The sequence below is a fragment of the Glycine soja genome, chromosome 1 (assembly GCF_004193775.1).
Source record: "Glycine soja cultivar W05 chromosome 1, ASM419377v2, whole genome shotgun sequence".
NCBI classification, from domain to species: Eukaryota; Viridiplantae; Streptophyta; class Magnoliopsida; order Fabales; family Fabaceae; genus Glycine; species Glycine soja.
This window is the reverse complement of record NC_041002.1, coordinates 3,026,979-3,032,867: the sequence shown is the minus strand read 5'-3', so window position 1 is coordinate 3,032,867 and position 5,889 is coordinate 3,026,979.

The following is a 5,889-nucleotide window of genomic DNA, read 5'->3' as shown; positions in this document are numbered from 1 at the left end:
AAACATGATTGTTAATATTTTATATGTAATTTAATATTATATATATATATATATATATATATATATATTCAAATAATAAATTTTAAATTTGTCACTCTATGACTTATGTCAGACTCGGTCCCTATAACATTATTTCTAAAGTGAATGGAATTGTCACATTAAACTATCTATATTTATCAAAAGCTGTCGCATTCCTTGTGATGAACTCATGAGTTGTTCACAAGAAATGAACTTATCAGTGTTATATTTATTGTTTTGATTGTCTTCTAACTTCTTTTTTCTCATCAATCATCCTTCCCTATTATCATTTCAAATTTATTTGTTAAAATAGTATTTAAAACTGGCTAAAATTTATATAGAAATTCTCCCACAATTTCTTGCCATTGTAATTTGTAAAATTGTGAATAAAATAAAATATAATTTTATTCTGTGCAAGTATAATTGAAGTATGTTTTAGTAATGTAAAAGTTTTTTTTTTACTGATTTTGGTCAATGAAGAATAATTGGTGTCGCTTACATGTTAAATTGTGCTATTTGGGCCAATGAGGAATCTTAACTAGCAAAGCCTAATGTTAGAGTTCAACTGGGAGCCCAATAAACTAGGCCGACAGATACTTGACTTAGTATTTTTGAAAACGAACATGTTAAAGGATACAATTACTTAACCCACCCCATTATTTGCTAGGTGCGCCTCCAAGAAGCCTCAAACAGTCAAAAATATCCATGAACCCTAGCACCTCTCCTCTTCCCTGCCAATTCTTGTGCCACCCAAGGATCTCTTTCACTCTTCACCATTGCCCTGAACTTGAAGTGGGCATCCATCACGTGGTGCAACGCCACTTGCTTCTTTGTACTCTTTAATTGAACCAAGCATGTTGTCATACTACTCTTGGCACATCGAAAACGTCCTTAGAGTTGTCAAGCATTGCAAGGAGAAATTTTATGAGGTTCAAGGTTATCTGCACATGTTTTTGTGCCACGATGATCTCTACCTCGCGGGTCTTGTAGTTGTTGAAGCAGGTCTCTGGCCCACCACCACCTATAGGATGGTCTTGTAACAAATGCTAGGGTTGGTGGTGGGCTTACAGAGGCTGTAGATGCGGGTTGTGGAGGAGGAGGGAGAAGAGGGAAACACTGAGTTTTGGTAGGAGAGAGGAAGAAGGGTAGAAGGGCATGTTAGAATTTTTGAAGGTATACCAAGCAAAAAAAGGTGTGCATTAAGTAATTTCCCAAAATGGCCTAACAAACAGACCTATATCAGGGTATCCAATGGGGTTTTGTTGGACTATAGTGCTTTTGACCACACAAAAAATCTAGTGCTTGATTTGATGAAATCGAGTTCCAACAATGTGATTGATAGTATGTTTGGATTGGTGATAAGAATCTACGTTATGGATAAAATCATGGTTAAAAAAATATATAATATCCTCTAACACACAACTAAATAATTTGGTTTTTGTCCTTTGGTGTAGTTAAAATTAAATATAAGCTTAACTATTGAAGTGTTACATCTAAAGTTCATAAATATTTAACAAAACTAAAAAGCAAGTGCATCATTCTAAGAAAGTAAGAAACATCTCAATTAGGAAACTAGCACAGAGTCATTCTTAACGTTAAAAATACCAATCCACTCAATTTGCACTATGAAAACTATATTTATAGTTACACACACAATGTTAATAGAGGAAACATAACTTATAATGGAGTAAATAAATGATGACGATGTTGAAACTTGACGGCATAAAATAAATTAAACAAGTCTCTATGGTAGAGAGGTTAGGAAGGACTTTATCAACAAAAAAAAATAGAGGTTAGGAAGGAACAACATCCCAAAAGAAAGAAAGAAAAAATGTGCTTTGCGTTGTGTTGTGGTAGTGGAGTGGTTAGTGGATCGTTGTGTGGCCTTGAAGCCTTGATTGAACAAATGAAATGAGAAAGGTCAAACACAATTTGGGAAGCATCACGATCAAATACGTCTCAAGGACAATTGAGCAAAGAGTCATGAATTTAGTTGGTAGAATCAAATAAAAAGGATAAACTAATTGAAAGAGAGGAATGAGATCTTTAAATTCTTGAATGATACACTATGGAATGGGAACTAATGCCAAAGATGGTCATATCTGATCCTTTGGACCACATTGACATTTGGGGCTTCCATTCCATTCTATAACTTCATCCGTGGCCCCTCCCCACCACTCAATGCTAAAAAAAAAAATATGCTTTGTTTGGATCCAAATGGATTTCATCATTAATAATATCCCTAACATGCTATTTAACAAATAGATGCTCCCTTTTTTAACAATCCCCTCACTTGTAATTATGTTATTCCTCAATCCTCACCATGGTGGAATCAAGTTAGTGATATGTTTCTCTCCCTTTTTCGTGTTTCTAAGCAGGACATCCATTGTTCTAAAACATTATAAAACTAATATTGCTGAACAACATTATACACACAAATTTCATAACAAGCACATGCATTCATTAATTTAATTCTCACCATAACCTTAACTTTGGTGATATTTAGCTCTTGTTTTAGATTATTCATATAAAACTGTATCTTAATGCCTATGAAAAAATGTAACTGTATCTTAATTGTCTTTATACTTTAACCTACAATCTCTTCACTATACCACTACAAGTGTTCAGTTTTATGTCTAAAGATGTCAAACCATGGTTTAAGTAGAAATTTATCTCTTGTAAATTTTGTTCGAAGAATAATTTTAAAACAGTCCTATGTTTAATCATTCATTATGATCAGAATTCATGTACGTACTGTTATTTGAATAAAATAGAATTAAGATTACCCTCACGAATTATTTGCCTACTTTTTTTTTTCTCAAGATTCAACCCTCAACTTTTTCGCGCTTAATTTTTTTGTTGTAGACTCTGGAAAAGTTTTCTTTTCACTTAATTTTAATGTTCGGAATGGTTTTGGAATTGCTGAATAATGTCATAGAGCTCGACATTGGTAGGCCACGCCAGTCAGTAGGAGTACGAAAGATGCAGAAGCACTTCATTTGATAAAGATGTATTCGAGAGTGAGATATTTTAGAAATATGTTTTGTAATTTAATAAAAACTTTTATGATAAATAATTAATTTTTATTTGTAGTCTCTAATAAAAAAATTTCTTACAAAGAATCTCTAATATATTAAATTTTTGTTATATATATATATATATATATATATATATATATATATATATAATTGAGACAATGACAAGTTAATATTTAATTAATAATATGTACTCAAAATAAAAGTTTTAATATCAGCAAATTTAATGTAACAAAAAAATCTATTAGACACCAAAATAAAAATTGATCAATTATCAAATAACAAAAATATGTTTTAGCCTTAAATAAATTTACTCTTATACTATATGTAAATCAAAATTCTCTTTTTAAACGAGAAAGTTTTTAGAAATTATTGTTAACCAAAAACATTTTTAAGATCTATTTTTTAATGTGACTGCTTTTAAAAATTATTCTTGTTGAGTTACATGTTTTATTCTAACTATATATACTAAACATTTATTTCTTATATTTTTTAATATACTTATTAATTTTAATTTCAAATTTAATTTGATTTAACAACTGACACAAAAAATCTAACCATCCAAAACTATTTTCTTTTTATCTTTATTTATATACTTAATTTTCTTAAGCGTTTATTTCTTTCAATATGCCATTTTCAAATTTAATTTCAATAAATTCTTTAAAAAGTTAATAATTAAAAATAAGCTTGTATCACAATATAAATATTTATCATAAATTTAAAATATAATTTAAGTGTTTAAAATTTTTTTACTATGAATTTTAACTATTATAAACATGATTTATTTTATATTTATAAAAAATATTATCTTGTGTATTGTACACGCTAATTGCTAAAATGATAAATCTGTATGAGTTTGATAATTTAATCTTTTATTTATTTTTATAAGCATTATGTAAAACTCTTAAATTAAAAAAACAAAAAAAAACCACCTTCTATTTTCAATTTTCTAAATCCCTCTCTCAAATATATTCTAGATAATTTGAAAACATAGTGAACATATAAATATAAGAAATAAATAAGTAAATTTTAAAATGTACTTATTTAAAAGAGAAAAAAAAACTTAAAAAGTGGTTTATCAATTCCATTCTATTGAACAAGAGTCAATGGCCAATGGGAATACTCTTTCACTTTCAGCGTTCTCCCCACCCCTGCTATAATTGCCAAGTTGTGATAAAAGTACCAAAATGTAACATTTTTGTTGTTGTTGGAGTAGCTATGGAATCAAGGTGGGTTGGTCATATATAAAAGATGAATGTTGATCATCGTATTTTATTCTGGTCAGCTGCTAATGAGTTTGGTGTGAAAATGGGTTGTGTTGGGTCCATCATCAGAAACCTGTCTTGTTATGATAACTTGTGTTCAGCAAATTAAGTTAACTACGTACGCACAAAAAATGGTCATCAAAGTTTTACCAAGTAACTAAAATTTAAACCCAAATCATTCGAAAAATTTATTAGTAAATAATATGCTTTAAAACCTAATAGTGTGAGGAATCAAGTTGGGGCGTCAATGGCCTCTCTGGGCCATGGAGAAACCATGGGCAACAAAGGCAGGTTCATTGCCTCTCCTTTTTTACTACCTCTAATCATGAAAGGATAACCCAAAACTAAAAGCAATGACAAAAGTTATGTACCAACTTTGCAGTACCTTTTTCATTTTCTATTTATTCTTTTTCTTATATTTTTCCGAATTAGAAGATTTACTTTGGAAGATTTGAGGTTATGTGTGTCTATATGGCAGAAAATAATTCATATATAATGGGGTGGGTGAGTGGGTTGGACTAGCTATAAAGACACAATAGAAGTAAAGAAAACCTATTAATTATTCAACTAGCAAGTAAATTATCCTTTGTTTTTCTAAGGTGAAATTGAACAGAACACTAAATAATAAGAATTGATCCGTGCGGGAAAGCATGTTATATATAACCCTAATAAAGCTTATAGTTTAATTATTGAAGAATATTTTGTGATATAAACAAATCTAGCCTATACTTGGATCTAATCCACCCTACGTATCTGAATCATAACGTTAATTAAAAACATTATCAAATTTTATTTGAATATAATTTTTGAAGAAAATGATACAAGTGTATTAAATACTTGCATATAATATAATAAGTAGTAACTCAATTTGTTTATACTATAGTTTAAGGGAATGATGTAAATGAAGGAGGTGGACCCCACGTGATGATTCAATGATTGAGTTCCGACATTTGGGATTTGCCTTTTCATTGACGGGAACTCCTTTTTTCTTTTATTGAAGATTAACGAATCTCATTAAATCACCCCAAATAGTAATTGTTGGAATAACAAGATAAAAATACTCACATTTTATCCAAACAAGAATAATAATAGTTGTACATACATCGCATAAAGTGGGGCCAACAATTTTGAACGGTCCACTGAGAGGGATCCAACTCATCCTAGGTGATAATTTTTTGGTCTTTTCAGAAATTTGGAAAACTCACGAGAAATAAAAATAGCAAACCTTTCATATAAATTTTAGAGAAAGAATCTTTTTAGTTTTAGGGGTTGTTTGGTAGGAAAAAAAAATTGGTTTTCTGAAAATGTTAGATTGACAATTTTTATTATTTTTTATGTTTGGTATCTATTTTAAAAAATTATATTTCAAAAAAATCAGATTTTTTGAAATTCATGGGAAAAAATGTTTTTCAGGAATGTTTTTTTTATCTTGATTTTCACAAAAAAATTCCTATTAAGAAGGTGAAAATCTTATTTTTTAAATTAAATTTTTTATTATAGATTAAAATATTATGTTATTCTTATGAGATTATTTAATGTGACAAATAACTAAAATAATTGATAAAAATATA